Below are 23755 nucleotides of genomic sequence, written 5' to 3' on the forward strand. Positions count from 1 at the left end.
CGCACAATTCTGAATGCTGATCCTTGAGCAATATTGGTGGGCACTGCGGATGGGGTCAGCCGTTCGAAGTATTTGCTAGTGCTGTTTAAAGTACCCGGTTTCTATTAGGGTTGGACAAACAGACAGACAGACCAAAGTTTTTGTGTCGAAGGTCCCCAAAAAAGGCCATCGTATTTTAAAAAATCACAGCATATCCATGGAGTACATGATGATGAGTGGGGCGAAGCGTCAATTAGTCCGTCCGCGCGTCCGTCCGTCCGTTTGTTCTTGCTTCCGTCAGTCTGTGCGTCTGTCTGTGCGACCGTCAGTGTGTCCATCCGTCTATCCGTGCATCCGTTTGTGTGTCCGTCCGTGCGACCGGGTGTCCATTCATCTGTCCGTCTGTCCATCCGTCTCTGCATACATCCGTGCACCCGTCCGTGTGTTCGTCCGTGCGCCCATCCATGTGTCCAACCCTGCGTTTGTTCATGTGTCCCTCTTTGCGTCCATCCATGCGTCCATTCATCCATACGTCCTCCCGTCCGTCCATTCATCCATGCGTCCGTCCGTGCGACTGTCTGTCTGTTCATGCGTCCGTTCGTGCGTCGGTCCATCAGTTCGTCCATCTATTGAACACTACAAGCACCGCCATCTCACTTCTTTTAATCTTATATTCATCACATAGCAGTACCGCCATCCAGCTGACATACGAATGACTAAACGAGAGGTGGGATGGCTGGACTAAAGGAGTGACACGTGCGCACTCTGTTACAGCCTGCGCTTCGTGTTTATTTCCCACCTTTAACCGCCACTAGGTCACGGCATTGCAGCCACACCCTCACTAAACCTGTGTGTTTAGAAAAAGTGGTTAACGATTTACAGTACTTAGTACTCTACTATGACAGAGCAACGTCACTCTAAGAAAGGCTTGATTGCTCGCCTTGCTAAAGTCAAGGAGGTTACGCCCAGCGAGTTCATCATGGCAACCTTTTCTGGGGAGATAGTGCGCAGAGTGCGTACTTCTCCTAAAAGTTTTTTACTTGGCAAGCATTTCTTAGCGAGCCTCGGAGACTCTGAGCGTATCTATCTATCTATCGATCTATCTATCTATCTATCTATCTATCTATCTATCTATCTATCTATCTAGCCGCTTACGACTTTCAGCTCTCGTGGCCGTTTCGATAATGGTATCGACACCAAAGTTGGCATGCCATAACATGACTGTATGAAGAGTATGAGTAACTAGTCATAACATGAATATCATGATATATATATCATGGATTCAATGATTTACATTTCATGGTCTTGCTGCTCTTGCGGTGGTTTTGTTCACATGATATGTTGCAAACCTGGCATGGAATGACATTACTGCATAGCAAACATAAGTGACAGACCCTAACGTCGAAATCATGGCATGCATGTCATGATTTTTATGTTATGGTGCGCTCGCGACCGTTTCGCTATCTTCGCATCTACCAAATTTGGTATTTGATGAAGGTATGTGTCTGGTGCAAGCATGATAATCATCAATGTAGGTGCATGTCATGTAACAACATGACTACATGCCACGCTCATGATGCGCTCGCGGCCATTTCACTAGCCTCACATATACCGAGTTTCGTATTACGTGAAGTGAATGGATTACGAGTCTATGAGGCTGGTGGAAACATGATAATGAGGAGATGCGTGTCATGTAACAACATCAGTACATCCTATACGCTCATGATGTGTTCGTGGCCGTTTAACTAGCTTCACATGTACCAAACTCGGTATTACGTTACGCGAACGGACGACATGGGTAAAAGACACGTCGAAACAGGGTAATCATGACATGCGTGTCATTTAACAACAAGACTACATGCCACACTCATGAAGCACTGCAGTTTCGTTAGCTTCACGTATGCCAAATTTGGTATTACGTCACGTGAATGGATGACGAAGGTATGTGACTAGTGCAAACATGATATTCATGAGATGCGTGTCAGGTAACATGACTACATGCCACACTCAAGGCGCCAATAAAGTTCGACGTGACCGGGCACGCGTGAGTGCCGGCATTCGTTTCGTCGCGTCACGCCGGCGATGCCACGCCAGGTGCCGATCTGCCTGCCGTATACTTGCAGGCGCACGCCGTGTTGCGTTGCTTTGACGCATGCGCGTTTGAGCGCGCCCGGCGTCCCTCCATCACGAAAAGAGGCAGACGCAGCGCTGTCTAGGTAGAGCTGGGTGACGTCATGGGCGCGAGTGCCTGTTGCCGCCGGGCCGCGCCGACGGACGCTGGTCGCGCCGGTCACGCCTGGCGTCAAGTTTACTATTGCAGCGTCGCTTCGCCAAGCGTGCACACTCGTCACCGTTAGGTCGGAGAATATTGAGCCCGTCATGATGCATTCGCGGCCGTTTCGCTAGCTCCACGTGTACCAAATTTGGTGTTACGAGACGTCAATGGATGAAGAAGGTAAATGACTGGTGCAAGCACGATAATCATGACACGCGTGCCATGTAAGAACATGACAACAAAACACCCTCATGATACGTTCGCGGCAGTTTCATTAGCTCCACATATAAGAAATTTGATATGAGGTGACGTGAATAGATACGAAGGCAAATGACACGTCCAAACATGATAATCATGATGTGCGTGCCATGTAAAACATGGCTACATACTACTATCATAGCGCGCTTGTGGCTGTTTCGCTAGCTGTACATGTACCAAATTTACTAATAAATGATGTGGATAGATGTCGAAAGTAAATAAAGCCTGCAAATATCATAACAATGAATTCGAAGTCATGTACGGCATAATTTACCTCCTCCTCGTAACATTGTGCTTATTTTAAAGTGGCATATCAAACTTCTTCATTCGTGCTTCGCATATCATCGGTTCCCGCTGTACGTGGTTCCCGCTGTACGTGGAAAAAAACAACTATCCTTTTATGTATTATTCACATCCGCGGGTTCCCTCCTCAATTCAAAAGGGTGCGCGTGTCGATCCTCTAGTCCGGCCATGGAGGTGGCTATCTACTACTACTACTACTACGACGACGACGACTAATTCTACTACTACATTCATCGCAACCGCACGAACCACAACTTTGGGAGCTCCCAACGCCCCCCCCCCCCCCCCCCCCAATAAGACGGCGTACCGGATTGCCCGGATATATGAAAGAGGAGCAGCGCAGACTCCAGCAGAAACACTCTTATTCGTTACATAATAACAGCGTTTTATAATCAGTGACCACATTTCAATAATTCTGGCGACCAGTATAAATTATGCAACTGAAACCTCACGTCAAATCTAATTACCTCTATATCACGTACGGGAAAGACCCGCTTTTGACCGGTAAGTTTGTGATGAGGTTGCTGATATCCCCTAATCAAACCTGGAGCTCCGCCCTTGCAAGTTGCGAGAGAGACCACCAGAAAATGTGGCCGACAGAGTCCCTACCCATGATCTCCGCCAAATGTCATGAAATTAATTGGGGTTATGAGGTCGTAGCGAAGGAAGACTGCTACAGTGAATGAGTGCGATGCTGGCGAAGACAACACAGGTTCTCGTTACACCAAAGCACGAGTCTGTTTTTGTCATTTTACGGGTGTATACTCACTGGTGCATAGAGCTTTTCCAAAGAATAAGACCCTGCTGGATATTTTCAGATTTTTCACTTTGAAAGCTGTTATAAAATCACAACTCGGGTCACGCGCAATTGTCTGCCGCCGCCGCCACCGCCGCCACCGGTGTCCAAAACCACATCGCACGAAATTAGAAGAATAATTCCCTACTGAAAAATCCTGTACAAATAGGACCCGTATCATACGATGTTATTGGATACGGGGATTATGGGCCATATGGGGGATACAGGGATTATGGGCCATATGGGGGATACAGGGCTTATGGGGCATACAGGGGTATATGGGCCATACAGGAGTTAAGGGGCTTGTGGGTAATATAGGTGATAGGGGTCCGAGGAATTCTCCGGTCCTGCTGAAAATCATAATATAGTGCAAAAAAGAGAGAACAGTCACACAAAACCACACACCATATAATTTTAAGCAAGCATAAACTAGCCCAAAAACAAGTCCTTCCGCAGAACAACCCCGGTTACTTTGGGCAAGTAGTAAGGGTCATAAGTAATGTTTGCCTAAGCATGGTAACAAGGCTATGCCAGTTTATAAAGTGTAAAAAATATGAATATGCCACAATGGGCAATTTAATGGTGCTTCGAAAGTGCAGTTGATTAAAGGGGTGGAAGTGTTGCATGTAGTGTAGTGTCGGGACATTTGAGAAAAACAAGACAAATATTTTTGCATCCTCGAATTTATTTATATGATCAAACATTTTGCAAGGAAGTGTGTTTATCTTTCTCAGCCTGCTAGGTGCATGCATATCTGCTGGCCGATTCACAAATTTTGCAAAACCATTTGCTTAGTACTGGGCAAACACATGTAGCACTTACTAAATACTTTAGTTATTTGTTTAACTGTAAGTTAAAACATAAAGCAAAATACCATAAAGAGTACTGACACAAAATTTTGTGGCTAATATAGCCTACGACATCGATTCCCTTGAACATGCGTATATCTACAAATTGGATGAACAATTATAGCTCAGATGGCCAATTATATGAATATTAAAGTTTGCGTGCCTGAACCAGTGCTATATGCCGCATCTCGCATCATTGAATCACTGAAAGTGACCTGAAGCTGAGTCCCAACTTCCAGGTGCCACCATTGTTGCCGAGCTCAGAGTTGGCACAGCTACATTATTGACATCATAGTCGTTGTTGCCTTTTGGCCACACTTGTGCTAGCAGGCTACTATTCAGTGACTGCTGTGTCCATGCCTAATGTAAACATGTGGAACGTGAGGATGCCCCAAGAAAATCTTTGCACCCAAACGAGAACGATCAACTTGACGACAACGACATTGTGCTGCATATGCAGCAGCAAAAGAATGTGAGCACATAACGCAGGCAGCACGGAAGTGCGTCAGTGTTCTGTGTGTAAGGAGGAAGAAGAACAATACGCCATAGTGGACCATCTCTTAAGCCAGAAGCGCCGAGCGGGAGCTGTTTGCCCCAGCGGCTTGATTACTGTGTCGGTTGTCACCGCCCACTTTCACTATTGATAGACCTGCTGTGCAAGTGCTTACACCTGGAAGCCCCGTTTATGTGTACCATTTAGCACACTAGCTGGCATATATTTGTTGCATTCCGTGGCTCGTGTTCTCAGAGCTGTGCCAAGATAAAACTAGTCTGTAATAAACAGACAGCAATTGTCCATCTGTCCCATGCTGCAGCAAGCAATCCGCCACATTGTGACTAATAGGCTGTCAACAATGTTAATATTGCAAGACAAAAATTTGCGTCAGTACCTCTTTAAGCAATATTCACTAGCCACAACCTCCAAATTTCTCACTGTCAGGGCCCCGTTCAGGGGCACCTGTTTGTCCTCTTGATGCACAAATACTCCAACACGGGGCTACTATGAGGCTCTTGTTCTGAAGCTGAAGGACACTCCACAGGAGCTTTGTGGCCTCCTTGCATCACGACCGCAGCCTCGCCCACTGCTCCTTCTTCTGCCTCTCAAATGAACCTGCAGGAGAAAAATGTCTCTGTGATCGTTTTTTCTGGTGTGGGAGTTAACATCGTTACACTCACTCTCAAATTATTGCTTTAAAACTTAAAACTTACTAGCACAACTACTTCAAAGAACAAAGTTTCAATAGTGAAAACTGATCCAAGAGGTTCCACAATTTTGAATTCAAACAGGTAAATAGAAGGTCTCACAGAAGAATATGCGTGGAGCTCTAGGCACGTGCATGAGTTGTGATCTGTGGTCTTAGCACAGCATTTAGAAGGGCACATGTCTTTTCTACTGAGAACGAAAAATGGGGTGAAAAATGTGAAGTAAACAATAAGTAGGGGTACACAAATATTCATATTTTTGAATATCTTTTGAATAATGGTTGCTATTCGATTCAATTTGTACTGCAAATTTTGCTATTTGAACTATTATAACTTACCAGAGACAAAACAAAGTCAATGTCTGACTGATAGGGACCCTCCAAATTTTTAATATGTTTCACCTCATCACACTCGTATTGCGTGAAAGCTGCCTTTCTGGCTCTGCTACGGTCACAAATGTACTGACTCTAGAAAAGGTTGATCCTAACAAGGAGATGATAGGTGTGGCAGAGGCAAGGGCTTATTTATAGTGGTTTTTGACCTGAAATTTGATCAACTCTTCGGCTGCATGAAATCGTGCATATAAACACATTCGTGCATACATAAATTCAATTGTGCAGTGCCTTATTCTTTATAAGGCAACTACGAAATGCCACCTTACCAACACTTATCAATTTTGCCAAAAGGAAGACTTTCATCTCATAAGAATAAACATTGGAAGCCTCTCCAACTTTTTTCTAGAATTTCACATGAAGTATTTGAAAAAAATTCTAGAAGTATACAAGAAATTTCAGAAAAATATTCAATTTGCACACACACTTCAATATTAGAATTCACTTTGGCACACATACTATAACAATAAAGTTCAAGAGAAGTGGGAAAATCAGAAATAGTTGAGCATTTTATCGGACACTTGTGCCACAGAGAATTATTCTCCTTGTTCTTCAAGCACTTCGAAGATGTTGAAGCAGGCAAAACCATATAAAGCATAGCCAATTAAGGGCACACTTGCACCAGAGAGAGCTTTTCCTCCTGTTTTTCAAATGCCTTGACGGTAACATTTAATGTCCAGCAATTTAAGGGCCCCGGTCATCTACTGTCATCACTTAAATCGTTTTCAAATTGTTCTTATAAAGTGTAGCAGATGGCAGATATACAGGAATTAGGCATACTAAAATGGGCATTTCTTTCACAAATTCAGTATAGTATACACAACACTCTCCATGAAGCAATTTAAGTCGCCCAGCAACCCTTTTCGGGCATGGTCAGAAAATGCTGCCGAGGGTAGTCGAGGCACCTGAGAGCATGTGAGACAGACATAATAGGGCAACACGCAGCTTGTTATTCATAATTTATTATCAGTCACCTGAAAAACGCTGTTTCTCCTGAACAAATAAGGCTCCGAATTCAACTGACTGCGCTTCAAGTGCAATGTGTACAACCGAAACCGGAGGCTGCCACATGCCCCTGCACCTGTTCGTGATTACACTGAAAAGAAGCCCCATGTTTGAAGAAAAAAAAGGGGGGGGGGAATAAAAATAAAAGAGCTCAAGTTTAGAACGCACGTTGATAAAAAGGCATAGCTTCTTGTCCCCCAGTCATCCCCTCCCGCGTGGCTTTGAGTGAGCTCACTCGAACGAAAGGTAAAAGAAAGTACGTAAAGCATGTGACGAATTCCTGTAGCTCCGCTAGTACTTCGCAGATTGCAAAATTTTTTCCAACAGTCGATTTGGGATGAATAAGTTTCTCTAATGAAGACATTTGATGATTACTTGGAAAGGCTTTTCAGGGCTTCTTCATTACAAGGCAATGCGAACATGTGCCTGTAACATGAAGGTAGGAACTCTTCAACCTGATATGGTTTTGTTATGGCACAACGTAGTCATCACAATTCCAGCTTCCAGTTTTAAATTTAGTCGACCTGTTCCAAAACTTTACCCACTGTACAAACCACACCTTTAAATCAGTAAACTATTCAAAAATGAAGAAAATGCAATTATTACGTGAGCAAATACAGTACATGGATATAAAAAAGATAAGTGCAAGCAGCAGGAGTGTAAATGGCATGCATGAGGAATGTCGTGGAACTGGTAGAGATTAGTATTAATGCATCAACAGCAAACAAAACAAAAATTTTCAAAAAAAAAGCACAGCTGCCTACTTTGTTGTTTATGAGGGCCAGAACTGTAAGCGGCAGTCCCATCACTGGGTGCTGCCCCTCGAAAAGCAAAAAAAATTTATAATTAAGTCAGCTATAAAATAAGGTGATTCCACACAAGCATGCAACCACAGCTGACACAAATGAGCACTTAAACAGCATTAAAAAAGAAGCGCCCAAGCACAGCCCCTAATGAGCCCTTTGCAGCTACACGAGCTATCAATAGCTGTTTCTCTGAAGCATGCATGCTCCTGCACCCTCCTCTGAAAGAAGGCACCGCGCAATAGCCAGCATGCTTCACACCAAATGCTGGTGCAAAAGCCCCCCGAAAAAATGAGAACTCAGGACACAATGTCATGTGGAAGCCGCTACAGTGCTATGAGAAAAGCATGCAAGAAACTTATTCATTTCAAGCCTTTGCCTTTATTTTGCTATGCATGGATGAGTCATGTCAATATTCCTCGAACCAGGGTGCAAATGGCAACTATTGGCACCCTTGTTCAAGAATTATAGCAATTGAGAATCGATATTAGCAGTTACCTCTTTTGGATTCAATCTCACTTAACTCTACAAAACAAAACGCTGGTTAAAGCAAATGTGAGTGCTCCCAAGAGTGAAGGGTTTTTGTGTTGTTAGTGACTAATGACAAAGTCTGGTGAGTCAACTTACGAGTCCATTAAAATATGATTATCTTTTTCACCTATAGTTTCAGTGCTCCATAAAAGCAATATATTGCATAATAGGTGCTCCAGCTGGCACCTTGCAGTGTCTCGTGGCAGTGTAGCGGCCTCCCTCCACATGGATTTGCGCCTTGAGCTCTCAATTTTCACAGCTCACACATATCTCAATGCACAAGCATTTGTGCACCGACTCAATATTTATAGCTGAGAGGCCAGAACTACAAGTAGGGGGGGGGGGGGGGAGTCGAGGTTCTTTGACATGCCCTCCTGTGAATTTCTTCCCGGGACATTCTCATAAAGTATCTGAGGTGCCATCTCTTTGAATAGAGATTACCTTACTGGATCGCAGTCACTATATAAAGGTCTGAGATTAAAAGGTTGTAACTGCAGCACCAATTATGCAACACATTACTGTTAAGGAGCATTGAAACCATGTGTGGAAAAGATCATCAACTGGAGCACCAATTATACAACATATTGCTATTAAGGAGCATTGAAACCATGTGTGGAAAAGATCATCATATTTTAACGGGCTCGGAAGTCGACTCACCAGACTTGTCAGACTTGCATTGAGCCGCGAGTCTGAGTCAATGCGAGTCTGAGTCTACTAGTAAGGCTTAAGAAAAAAATATATTTTATGAGTGAGTGTGAATGATTCGCAGATTTCTTTTTAACCTATGCAGGGTGCTGCTCAATATAAGCACGCAGAGACAGGGTAAATGCAGAAGTGGTTCAGTTGGTAAGGCAATGTGTTATGATATAGAAGAGTTCTTCGGTTGTCCAGAGAAGTGTTACATTATTAAGTAGTACCATCGGTCATCTTACATCACTGCCGAGAAAAACACTGGCCAGAAAAAATTTGAAACAATGCAGTGTGATGTTTTGCATACCAAACAGCTTCTAATAGCACCTTATTAGGGCATCAGTCAGTCAGTCTATGATGAAGATTTTATAGATGATGCTGTGCAGTCATTGAAGAGGTGTTTTGAAAGAGAGTCTCACACAGTGACACTGAGGAGTAACAAGTATTCACCGACTGCAGCAGGGGAGCCCCTGGTCAATACTGCAGTCTACATGGAGGGACTAGTCGGGCTGGTGACGGAATCATTGCTTGAAGCATTGAATAATCTGGAGTGCCTGAGTTTCATGCTTGTGATGAGCAATACTTGATTGTTTCACAATCATTGTTAAACCCATTTGAGTTGTCCAGTGATTTAACTAGCCATTCATTTAGAATAAAATATTGCAATGGCAATTATATGGACACTTTCAACAGCTGCTACCATTGAACATAAGGGCGCAGTTACGAGTGCTGGTGCGTGCTATTTGGATAAATATTACTACACGGCTTGTTTACGTGGTGTGCTTTCAGCACTTTCTATTCGTTGAGACTACCGACAGCACAAAAACCCACTCACTCTCAGAAGCACTGACATTGACTTTAACCAGTGTTTCGTTTTGTGAAATTGAATCTGAAGAGTTAAGTGGTAATCTTTCTATAGCATTCCCATTTGCTCCTATTTCCTTCATTGCTTCATGCTTGTAACAAAACTCTGAGCTCAGACTTTATCTTTGGACCCCAACCGGCATTTGCTGGCATGCTTAAACAGGGGTGCAACAGCCAAAATACCATTTAGAGCAATTTTTGGAGCAGCAAAATGTTACTTTTGGAGCACTAAATTCCAAGTTCGGAGATGGTTATGGAAAAAAAGAACATGCATTTTTATCATGACATAGCAAATTTGGAGCACTATAAAAAAGGCTGCTTACATTTAGAGAAAAACATGTATAAACAACTCAACATAACCTAAATTATGTAGTGTGAGCATAGTATTTACTACTACTTCAATGAAGGTAGTATTTTGAACCACCTCTCTAAGGAACCCATGATAAAGTCCATATTAGCATTTACTGCACCTGTTAAATCAATTGACAAACTCTGACAATTTCAATATCAATCTGCCGATATTGTGAGCTTGAAATTTGGAAGATTAGTAAAAACGAGAACTAGAGGTGGTAAAAAAAAATTGGCGCACAATTTAGTTTATTTCTGTAGAGAAGCATAAATGTCACACACTGCTTCAAATGATTGCCAGTAGCTTATTTACACGTCGGTAACTATACTGGTACTCAGAATTTAACGGTGTACAAACGCATGAGTTACTGAGCAAAATGTGAGGTGTCCCAGTATCGCGAACAGCCCCTTGTAAATCTCAACACGCTTTTTCGCGGGCACCGGTCTAGCGCGGCAAAGGTGACTCAAGCAGCTTTAGAACCAAAGACAACAAGTTTGCTAACCACTCACCACCCCCTTCCAACCCACCCTTTTCAGCATGGGGCTATGTGCCGCTTCGGCTACCTTGCAAGACGAGTTTGACCAGATAAAGTAACAACGGCGTACGCCTGTTGCCCCGGCGACGGTACTAGATATCTATCGCCAAGACCGTGGCAAGGACTCAGCTTCCAGCCAAAATTTGTTATGTGCCACTGCTAAGGTAATCAACGCCGGCATTTGCAGCACGTCGAGCTTGTTCGAGCCTTAATAAGCCATAGCCGCGTTTCTGGCAAGAGAACTTACATTTTCCGTGAAGGGTTGGTGGCTACACCAACACATCTTTGTTTTAAAGTTCTGCCGTCCCGCCGATACGTATCTGTTGTGGTCAGCGGACCGATAGGCATGCAGTGTTGTTACTTTATCTGGTCGATCACGTCTCACGAGCATAGGGTGGGTGGCTAGATTATTTTAGGTATATTCTAGGCACTTTACTTCGGGTCTGCGCGCTTTGACTGATGGCGCAAAGCTGCAGGTGGCCGACATGGCCTGCACTGCTCACCGCAATTAGTACACCTGAAAAAAAAAAATTGAGGCTGGCTGGGCATTTTGGCGCAGCGTGGTGCAATTTTAACAATTTCACGGGTTTGGCGCAGCTCGGTGCAACAATCGGGAATTGTATCAAATTGGCGCGATTGGCGCAGCTGTTGCACCCCTGCTAAAAGGACCTGATGTTAAACTGTTCAAGCTTTAGCAGTGCATTTTGGGGGCTGTTAAGTCAGCCATTGGAGTCTACCCGGTTACTGCCTCCAATTAAGGGGTAGCAACAATAACTTTTCTGCACCATGTATCTACTTTTCCATTACTGAATAAGACAGCTCTGCGGGTGTATGTAAACACTGCCTTATTTCAGAGCACTGTGTCGATTACAGAAGACCGGCAAGTCCCAGACTTCCACGTATTTTTTACCCTATTGTAATCATTTTTAAGCATGTAATAATGATAGCAACCAGAAGTTTATACTAATTTGATCAGAGCCTTGTGTTCTATTGACCGAACCAAAGAATGGTTTATTTTATTTAAAAAATTGCATTTTTTGCTCCTGTACATGATTTTGGACATTTTGCACACTTTCTTTTAGATCAAATGAAAGTTATTCTAAAAGATCAAGTTCAGTTCAGTACACCACCATGTGTTGCTTGAGTATGTGCACACACAATCAGCATGACATCTTTTGCCATTTCAAAATTATCATACTGACATAACGAAAAATGGCATTTCGAGAAGATGGAGCTCTACTTATGCAATGAAAATTGCAGTTTTTTCTGTGCTGACCTATTTTATTAGTGTGCCACCTTATCTATTTCACTGTGTCTGAGTTCGGTAAATGCGTAAACATTACTAGTTGGACAGCTTTTTCTTTTCGCTAAAGAATGCTAAACTTCATGCTTTTCGTCAATTTACAAAGAAAATAAGCTACAAATGCTACAAAAGCTACAATAAGCTACAAAAGGGCCATTTACTTTCAGGTCGCTTGTTTCAGTTGATTAAAAAAAGATACGCAGGATGAGGACAATACTGTAATATCTCAAGCAAGCGCCCCCAACCAAGCTAGTTCCATCCTCTCTCTTTCAAGATATTCAAAACATGCATGAACAACTGAGCAAGCACTCCCCCCCCCCCCCCCCCGCCTTCCTGCCATTTCTGCAGTTTCCTTCACTTTCTTTATTTAGAAGCGCAACGAGGTTGCAGAATCATAGTGAATTCATGCATATTTATTAAAGTGTATCAGTTTCGTTGGAAGCACTTGCGACTTTTTCACCACAATCTTGATTTTTGATGCAAGACCGAGCAAGAACCCCCCCCCCCCCCCCCCCCTCCGATTCTCATCACCTTCACCATAGTGGGAGCACTTGCTCAGGATTGCACGGTACATGAAAAACGTGGAAAAAGAATCTGCTTTCATATCAAGCAAACAATAAAAAGTACTTTATTCTAATTTTTGCTTGCCCTGCTTTCTTCATACACAGAATTATTAACATAACCCTTACAAATATTATTCAGTTCTGCACACCATTTCGCAATAGAATATGCTGCCCGCTGATATTGTGAACTCCTCTTCTGTCAAATTTATGAACAGAATTCAGAACTTATATGAACACCTTGCTTACTGTACAATGTGCATATTTATTGCTCTTACTTGCTTTGTACATAAGGTCTATTTATTTTCCTCACATTTTTGTGTATTCAAGTTCAACCCATTCCTGCATGGGCCTGAGAAGAGGCCTGCAGTATTGCAAAATAAAATAGGAATAAGCTACTTTGAAATTCAGATAAACTTGGTTCCCTACACTGACAGACACACGTAGGTTCAACCCTGTTCAAGAAGCATGAAGTTGGCAGACTTGTCAATTAATCTGCCCATTGAAAACATCAATGCTACTGAAAGCTAAATTTCTTAACAGTACACACTTGCCTGATAGCTTCCTTTGGAAGCATATGAAGCCCTGTCAAGGTGAGGCATCATTGGGAAGGACTGTGGTAGCGGCTCAGAAAGTGTAATACTGGTTGTGATGCAGCAATGGCTGAAGTGAAATATAGGCCGTGGTGGTGGTAACAGCAGCTGCAGTGTTTGTGCCGAAGGAGCCTGACCTGGAGGATATGACTGAAACCTAAAGGGTGACAGATAATAGGTATTAAGAAATCATGAAAAAGAATGTTCACTACATTATAGAAATTTGCAACTTAGAGTGATGGACAGCTGAGCTTGTTGGTAGAGATTTATGATGGACTTCTGTGAACATAATAAGCGAGAAGCGTAGCATGTAACGGGTGTGTCGCGGGTAGTCCTTACATTCACAACATAGCTCAGGGGCTAAAGAAAGTGATAAATAGACACAACATCAATGCATTATGGCCACCAATAGACTAGGTACTAGGCGAGATATAATGTCATGCTGAAAAACAATGAGAGGGGACAAGAAGCTGGACTCACATTTGTTTCGTAAACACACCAAAAGTTTTGTTGATTACCATACAGGCGTAAAGTAAAATGTTCCTTTTAGCTTCGGCCATACCTACATAGGGCAGATGGGCCAGTGTTAACTATAGATGAATGAAAAAAAAAAAAAGAGAGCGCGAACTACAGGCTCACCAAAAATTCTATCTTTAAATTGTCGAAGGTGTGTTGAAAGCACAGGCCGACCAAAAAAAAAAAAAATGTGAAGCTCACTCAATCACAAAATGTATTTGCACATATGGCTCATTCAGATTCTCATTTATGGCCCAATCTAAGTTTGAGTCACTCGGCTTGTGAGGGAGTTTGCCGACCTATGGCTGAGAGGGGTTCTGAAGTCTGCCATTCCTTTCCTCCAAAGCCTCTATTTGTTGCTCAATCCACTCGTTCCATTGTAAAAATTTTCTGGAGGAGGCTCAATCAAACAAGCTTCTAATTGCCAGAGCCACCTTACAGGGCTCTTTTTCTTTCTTGAATTACTGCCTTCTGCGACTTTTTTTTTTGGAGGGGTGGGGTGGTCTTGGGAGTGTATATATAAACCCAAAATATTACCACTCAGTAGAGATGCTCTAAATGCCAAAAAATTCACAGTAAGCACTCCTAACAGAGCAAGCACCTCCCTACTTTCTTCAAGAGGTGCTAAATAAGTAGCCTCTTCTCCTTTTCCTTTACCACCATCTTCACTGTTTCTATTTGCCGAGTGAATGCGAAATAAAGCCGTGTATGCATGGGCATTCAAGAAAGTGCTTAAGTAGATGCACAGATGTGCATTTTTTATTCTCAGTGATTCTTCCACTTCCATGTTAAATATTGACCGATGACTGAGCAAGGGCCTACTCTTCAAACCTTGTCGAATTATCATTCACTCTCCAGGAGCACTTGCTGAGAATTTTTCGATAAACACAACATACTACGAAGTCTGTACTTTCCAGTAACACGTACCTAAAAACTAGAGTGGCAGTAACTACTTTACTAAGTCATATATTACTTCATAGGTAGCCGTGAATATTCACCTGAATATTATACTGTCTGCTGTGTTGCTGACCGCCACAGCTGTATGTGCTCCTTAATTTATAACTATGCAATAGTTGCACATCATATTTGCAGACTGATGTTTATGCAGTGATTTAGCCACATGAATTTATGCAAATCATTACAAAATTAACTGCTTCATGAACGTAACAAACATACAGTCAGCATGAGTATAACTTGAGAAGCTTGCTTTGGCATGTTGACACTCCAGAGGTACATTTCAGCTCATAAAATACAATGCCTATATTTTTCAAAGTCAAAATGGCCCCCGAATAAAAAGCAATTAAAATTTCATGATGCAACACATATGTGTTGTACGATTTCTTTAGTGTGCCCGTCTATCTTATGAGGTCCCAGCTTTCAGTTTTTTACGCAAAGCACCCATGTAAGCATGCCTCGGATAAGTGTGAAGTGTGTGCTAGAATTCAATTTCAGGGTTCTGAGCAGTGCAGTGCAGCTGAAATTCATCGAATATTGAGAAATGTGTACAGCACCACTTTCAATACATAACAGCAAGGCACTACAATAGTGTAGGAAATTAGAAGCATGATGCACAATATTTACAATGCAGACTGACTGGGAATGAAGCAAGTGTAAAACAATGATTTTGTTGACTGAACGGATCAGATAATTCGGGAAAATCATTGGGTCAGAATTTTTGGGCTGAGTAATTCATTTCCCAAAATATTGCAGTCAACTCAATACAGCACACATGGTATACCATGGTTGGACACAGAGTGAGACTCTAGTGCTGCAAACTGCGTGCAGTCAGTTCCTAAAATGCTGACTGGTCATGAAAACAAAATGATAAACGGGTGCCATTTTGACATTTCTCTGGCACTACCATGATCTACTCCAGAACTGAAGGTGCAATACAAACAGTGAAAGCATTCCGATGAGCGCAAAAAAATTCAAGTGAACCTTCTTCAAGAAGAAGTGCATGGCTGCTGTGTTTGGGGAAATAAATGGTGGTGTTTCCTTGATAAAATAGGTGAGGCATAAACCCACAAAGGCTCATGAGATTTGCCATCTGCATCGGCTCCTAGTTAAAGATATCCGTGGCACGCTGTTTCGCTGGCCGCGCTTTTGGAGACGTAGAGAGGGCTTTTCTTTCAATTGTGTTGCAATCTAGTAATTTGCACCATCATAGTCGGCTGTGCAGATGTCGAAAATAGTGCCGAATGGGAAAAAATGTTCAGATTTCCTTGGAACAAAGACATAAAATTGAAGTGGATTTTGTGGAGAGATATGGTGAGTGGTATAGCCTTTGGATGCCTAGCGTAAGGTGAGTAATATTTATCGACAATCCTGCATGGATGGTTTCGTTTGACACATTCGGTATTTATGTACAGGCGCTCCAAGAAAAGATCCATAGCAGGTTGACTACGTGCCATCAACATATTGGCACGTCGAAAGAGAATCTAAGACGCCAAGACTGAAGTACAAAAGTCATTTGGATGTGTAGTTTTCATCATCACAACCACAATCACTATCTACACAGCTACGACAAGCATACGGCATTTGCTTTAAAATGCACGGCCGCTATGCAACGTGCAGCCAGCTCTGAGCATGATACAGAAAATAGCAAGACAGAGCAGCCAACAGCCACACGATATCATGCCAGGGGTGACACCGTGGAATCCACGGCACCAATTGCAGTGATGTATACACAATTAGTAGTGGTTAAGAAGGCGACGACTTCGCACCAGTTGGAAAAAATGATGTGTCAGTAATGCTATGTAGACAAGAAAGGGCGCTCCACTATCCTATTTATAGAACAGGTATACAATGTGTTGCTAGTGATTTCAACTGTTCCTCAAAGGATTCATACCGTAGTAATCAATTTATTCATACCTGATCTGGTGCACATGCGAGCAGGACAGGTAACAAGCCTTAACAAACACGGTGCCTGACTATGAGGTGAGCATTGCCTAGACCAGCTTGTTCACTAAAACGATGTAATGCCGAAACGCCTAAGAAGCTCAACTTTACTAAATAAAAGTCGCTGTCATTCATGCACATTTGAACATTTTACCAGGCCGTCACCGCTGAACACGTAGTTTTAGTAACATATGATACTCACTGCACATGATGAACGTTGATACAAGATACTATATATCCAACAATCTGAGACAGCGACAGTGTTTCAATTGCAAATGCAAAAACAGCTGAGCGCCCTCACTGAAGCAAACACGTAAAAATAAGCACATTAGTCGGTGATGTGCATTAATAGCAAGTGTAAAATTAGTTCAAAGACGTGACAACCAAGGCCACGCCACTTAAAAGAAAACACATAATTGTGATAGCACATACAGTCAGTTGTTTGCCACTTCAAATGAAAATATTATTTGGCAATCACAGCACATGCTTCTCTTTTGTGGTCAGTCGTAGGTGCAGCCGTGCTATTGTGTGCTAGAAATTTGCAGCATATGCGTTGGGTTACCATGAAGAAAGCGAGTGACACGGATAAACGCCAATACTCAAGGAGGGATGCAGCACACGGAGAGCCATTGAAATGGTAGCTGGTGCAGACTGCATGCATCCCATGAGCCTTTGCAAGTTTATGCCTCACTAATTCATGGGACATGGCATGACCCTCACTGCAGTATTGTAGGTCTAACTCTCAAATGTCTACAGAGTGCAATTAGGAATAAGCAAAGAGAGATGTCATAAGTGACACTGTCTTTTTTTTTTCATGACAACATGGGGCCACAGAGGAAGCAGCGGGAAGTTCAGTCGCCCAACGCCCTACAGACCTAACTTAGCTATCTCTGATTGCCATATTTTTGTTAACATGAAATGCTGGCTAGGAGGCCTGTGCTTCCACCCAGTCCTGTTCTTCGCTCTGCTGCTTGATGCAGACTCGCTTACTGAACTTCTAGGCGGAGAGTAAAGGAAGTTGCAAGGCAGACAGTTCTGATGAAGCCCTTGATCAACATTTGTTGGGCTGAATACTAAATCACTGAGAATCTTACATTACTAAGTCAAAAGTGTAGTTGCTAAGTATTAGTGCTGTTCTTTTTCTTTGTAAGAATCATCCTGGCAAAACTGACCTATTTACGTGTGGTGCCAGTATTGTTATTAATTATTTCTGTACCATTCTCCTTTCTTGTAATTCCACTGCAGCTTGGGCTATGCTAGGCTGCAGTATTGTGAATAAACAAATTAATGAGTTGGTGCTACACACTGACAAATGTCTGAATCAAAATGGCAAATATGTACAGATGTAGCTGGTATATGTACCTAAACGTTTCAAATGAAGCAGTCTTCATTTTCGCTCTGGTTACTACTTCACGACCGAACAGAACTTGAAAAAAAAAATGCAACATAGAATGAGTGGCCCTTGCCTAGCCAATTAGCACAAATGTACTTGAATGAGCGACTATTGTATAGACGTGCGGCTTGTGAAAGCAACCAGGACATTGGAAGTTAGCATTTTGTATATGTTGTTAAAATCAGTTTTACTATTAAACCACATTTACCTTCCAAGTTCTGACGTTCTTTTCACAGTCACTCTGGTAGAAACGATTGTGTTGCACGGCGAGTCGTTTTTTTCTCCATCTGCACGAGGTGAGTAAAAATACTTTAATCAGAGAACACATAAAGTTGGAGAGCAGGCTACTATAAATAACCACACAGAAATGAAAACGTAGAATGTGTGAATATTACATGCGAACAATAAATAAATGCAATGTAGTGCAGGTTGGCCATCAGGAATAGCGACGTCGACTTGTTCATATATTAATAACTCTACCGGTGTCACACCGGACGTTTCCAGCGCCATCAGGGCCGACCCGAATGTGGTTTTTGATCGCGATCAACAGTGCCAGTTACAACTTATGTCACTGTGCAGCCGCACATAATACATTTTAATCCAGATCAGTCATGATTGCGATCGAAAGATCCCATGGGACACGAGTGTGCGGTATCAGGTGCAGCATTCCAACATACACAACACACACGGATAAAATGTGCCACATAAAAAATAAAACACACACGCACTCAAACATGTTTTCGTTGTGCCTTCCTTTGTTCGCCTAAACGCACGCCAGCGAAAACGTCATGGAAAATAAAACGACACTCACCTCAAAGAAGGTGGACATCCCTGTAATAGCAGCTCTTCTTGATGTCCTTACCCGGCTCACTTTGTCGATAAAGGCCTTTTTTGCCATATCGGCAACGCTCAGCGGAATGAAGCATTTCTCGAGGTTGTCCACAACGGCGCGGTAACCGTCTTCGCAAACGACGAACGTGACTTTTGGTGCACCCCGCATTTCAAATGACTCTTCACGGTTTTACTGAACCACATCTGTTTCACACCTGCCGCACAGTTCAATGAGGCGTAGAGGCTGCACACAGGAAACGTTTAAACCCGGTAGCACAAGACAAGCAACAAACCCCATCGCACAACTTGCAAGCGCCATATTGACGACGAATGACTCCAAAATGGGCTTGTCTTGGCCGCTTGTGGTTAACCGACTCTCCTGAAGTTACAATGAAAAAAAAAAAAAAACTTGAGGCGAGAAAGAAAAAAACTCGTTGACACAATTTCAAATCCATAAATTCACGTTTTTTCGCGCGCATAAAAAAGCATGCAGTAAGTTTGATTGGTCTCATTAGTTTTTTTTTTTCATGCAACCAAAAATTTGTATTTTGGCTTCCGTAGTGCGGCTGTCAGCTGGTGTTGTCTTATGGCTCGTAAACATCCGGTCGCGCAAAATTGCAAATGGCAGTTAAGCATTCTGCAATGATCCCGTTGATTCTCATCGACGCAGTAACAAACTGGACCTACCTACAGCGGAGAGCATGTGAAAAAAAAAAAAGCTTTTTTGAACTTCACTAAGCTTCCCAGCGGATTATTGTTCAGCAGCATGCCGTGACGGCATACGTTAACTGGCGTACATAAGCATACATAATCGCCGAAAGAACGCCACCAGTACACACAGCTTCGAGGAGACCAACAGAAAAAAAAAAAACACATCAAAGATAAAATTCATCCGTGTTATTCTAGATTAACGACGAAAGCATAAAGCGCAGACACGCGAGATGTTGACTATTTTTTGTTCAATACACAGGGTAATGGTAGAGATATTATCGTCTGGGCCCCGTAATTAATGTGTGGTGTTTAGAATTTTTTCACGAGCCGTAAGTGTTACATAGATGAGTATTCAGCTGACCTTACTGTATCTGTAAGCATTAATATATTCTTTATCTTGTATATGCATATGCCAGAATTCAGCGTAAGTAATAGTATAAAAACAGCTGAGCTGTGGAGAAGAATTATCTTTGGCTAAGTTGTAAATTATGCGTAAAGCTCTGTTTTGAATAACGTGGAGCTTCTTTAAAGTGCTGCTAGTAGGAAGAACAATTAAAACGTGAGACAGCTAAACGCATGAGACTGGCCTGCACATTCCTCAGCAACATTTATGGTAACCAAACACCTAAAGTTTTACATGGCTGGCACAATTTTTATGTTTCTAGAGCTGCAAGTCAGTGATTCCTGTCATAGCACATGCTTTACCCCGTGGCAAAAAGTGATCCCTCTCGTATTAGCCACAACAATTTTTAGTGCACTTTTTCCAGTCACGCTTCATTTTTACTAACCGAAAATTCTACGAAGATTACGATATTACTTGACGCAAATTCTACGCGCAGCTTCTTGTTGAAGCAAAGCTAACTGCAGCCACATGCACTTCGCAGTTGTAGAAACATAACATTAATTTGCTACATGTTGCCACTAAAACTGCCAGTGCTCAAGCTTCACGCACAACACTATGTGCGTTCAAGGAGCTGCGAACTAAGTGGAACGCCTACAGCCACTTTACGACAATCGAAGCCTGCCGCACTGCATGTGCACAAACTTCACCCATAAGCAACGAAAGCGAGGGGTGGGGAGACAGCCTGCGTGACTGAGGAAGAAAACGAGGCTGCAGTCGCTCTTGATATCTACAGACTCCGCGCTTACTCTCTCGTCTTCGATCTATCTGTTACGCCTCCAACGCAGACAGCGAAGCCACATGGCCCAGGAGCACACGCATTGAGATCAGCTCTCACACACAACTGTATGATCGGTGCCATAAGTGCATGGTCATCGGCAGGATTCTCTCTTTAGGGGTGCAAATGGCTGGTGTAGGGCGAAAGCACTGCCATAGCTTGGGTGGGTGCAAGTGCTAGTGAGGCTTGCGGGGGACAACTACCCCATTTTTTTCCCCTTACTGACGCCCATGCATAAGTGTGCAAAACAAAATGAGTAATAGATACTGACAATCTTGTTAATAGTAAGTTAAACAGGAAACAACCAGTATGCTTCTCTATGTGACTCCTAGCTGGCGTAGGATCCAGTGTTTCTCCTGAGTGCTAATCAATATTAACATGCTGAAGTCGAAGCGACGCACAAGAATTCACAAGTTATAAGACTCGATTGCCATCATAATACGGAAATACAAGCTTGACAGAAAGTATTTCTTGGTTTTCTTATATAGGTGTAAGACTTCCTTAAAGTAAATAAAGAGGGCTAACACTAGACACTTCAATTCTTTGAAGAATGAATTCTCTCTGCAGTTACACTACACCAACGTTTTTTTTAACCATGCTTGCATGGCACTGCAAGATTACGTCCCTCAATAAAATGAGAGAGATGTCTTCAAATGACGTTTTCTAGGCCTTTAAAGAAAACTCAAAATGGGCAAGCAGAAAATGCACAAGTTTGTGTCCCACAATTACTCAGATAACACATTTCAAACAATGCACATTCATGCACCACATCATTCGAACTGAACAGCTAATGGTCACAATACTCTTGACTTGCAAACAAGAGTGGCTCAAGTTGTTGTTTTCAGCTTCCATGCATTGCTTTAAATGGTTTATGAGTGTGTTTGGTGGCACAAGCTTTCTTCTTCCTGATACTTCGCTGGGCTATCTCAGAGAAGGTGCACAATAGCAAATAATTCTCCATGCTTTGTTTTGTGCACTTCCATCTGAACCATTGAATACGGCTTGTTGCACGCTTTCGTGTACAGCATCATCCTCAATGGATAGCTATTTGTAACGATACTCATGTCACAGCACATGAGCATCTTGTGCACAAAGCAAAGCATGGAGCATTATTTGCTATTGTGCACCTTCTCTGTGATAGCACAGCCACGCATCAGGAACAAAAAAGTTTGTGCCACTAAACACTCTTGTCAACTATTTTAAGCAATGAGTGGAAGCTCAAAACAACAACTTGAGTCACTCTTGTTTGCAAGACGTAAGTACCGTGACCATTAGCTGTTCAGTTGGAATGATGCGGTACATGAATCTGTACAACAAGCTGTTTTCAAGGGTTCAGATAGAAGCACACAAAACAAAGTGTGGAAAATTATTTCCTCTTGTCCACCTTCTCAGTGATAAACACAGCCATGTATCACAGACAAGAATACTTGTGCCACAATAACATTCTCATCAACCATTTAAAGCAATACGTGGAAACTCAAAATGAAAAATTGAGCCCCTTTTGTTTGCAAGACATGAGTACCGTTGCAAATAGCTGTCCAATCGGCATGATGCTGTACATGCAAGCATACAACAAGCCATTTTGAAAGGTTCAGATAGAAGCGCACGAAACAAAGCGTGGAGAATTATTTCCTCGTGTCCACCTTGTGAGTGATAAACACAGCCAAGTATCACAGACAAGCATTCTTGTGCCACAAAAACACTCTCATGAACCATTTAAAGCAATACGTGGAAACTCAAAATGAAAAATTGAGCCCATTTTGTTTGCAAGACATGAGTACCGTTGCAAATAGCTGTCCAATCGGCATGATGCTGTACATGCAAGCATACAACAAGCCGTTTTAAAAGGTTCAGATAGAAGCGCACAAAACAAAGCATGGAGAATTATTTCCCTGTGTCCACCTTGTGAGTGACAAACACAGCCAAGTATCACAGACAAGCATTCTTGTGCCACAAAAACACTCTCATGAACCATTTAAAGCAATACATGGAAACTCAAAATGAAAAATTGAGCCCATTTTGTTTGCAAGACATGAGTACCGTTGCAAATAGCTGTCCAATCGGCATGATGCTGTACATGCAAGCATACAACAAGCCGTTTTGAAAGGTTCAGATAGAAGCGCACAAAACAAAGCGTGGAGAATTATTTCCTCTTGTCCACCTTCTGAGTGATAAACACTGCCAAGTATCACAGACAAAAATTCTTGTGCCACAATAACATTCTCATCAACCATTTAAAGCAATACGTGGAAACTCAAAATGAAAAATTGAGCCCCTTTTGTTTGCAAGACAGGAGTACCGTTGCAAATAGCTGTCCAATCGGCATGATGCTGTATATGCAAGCATACAACAAGCCGTTTTGAAAGGTTCAGATAGAAGCGCACGAAACAAAGCGTGGAGAATTATTTCCTCTTGTCCACCTTCTGAGTGATAAACACTGCCAAGTATCACAGACAAGAATACTTGTGCCACAATAACATTCTCATCAACCATTTAAAGCAATACGTGGAAACTCAAAATGAAAAATTGAGCCCCTTTTGTTTGCAAGACATGAGTACCGTTGCAAATAGCTGTCCAATCGGCATGATGCTGTACATGCAAGCATACAACAAGCCATTTTGAAAGGTTCAGATAGAAGCGCACGAAACAAAGCGTGGAGAATTATTTCCTCGTGTCCACCTTGTGAGTGATAAACACAGCCAAGTATCACAGACAAGCATTCTTGTGCCACAAAAACACTCTCATGAACCATTTAAAGCAATACGTGGAAACTCAAAATGAAAAATTGAGCCCATTTTGTTTGCAAGACATGAGTACCGTTGCAAATAGCTGTCCAATCGGCATGATGCTGTACATGCAAGCATACAACAAGCCGTTTTAAAAGGTTCAGATAGAAGCGCACAAAACAAAGCATGGAGAATTATTTCCCTGTGTCCACCTT

At 42.5% G+C, this 23755-nt stretch overlaps 1 long non-coding RNA gene across 1 annotated transcript; it reads right to left on the bottom strand.

Moving 5' to 3' along the window:
• Positions 1-4278: 4278 nt before the first annotated feature.
• Positions 4279-19222, bottom strand: LOC142769315 (uncharacterized). Its single transcript, XR_012885765.1, has 4 exons — positions 18906-19222; positions 18303-18381; positions 13249-13444; positions 4279-5570 (listed from the first exon to the last, which is right to left on the bottom strand). It is a non-coding gene; the product is annotated as an uncharacterized LOC142769315 (long non-coding RNA).
• Between the last annotated feature and the right edge of the window lie 4533 nt (positions 19223-23755).

Source organism: Rhipicephalus microplus, chromosome 8 (genome assembly GCF_043290135.1).
Source record: "Rhipicephalus microplus isolate Deutch F79 chromosome 8, USDA_Rmic, whole genome shotgun sequence".
Lineage (NCBI taxonomy): Eukaryota > Metazoa > Arthropoda > Arachnida > Ixodida > Ixodidae > Rhipicephalus > Rhipicephalus microplus.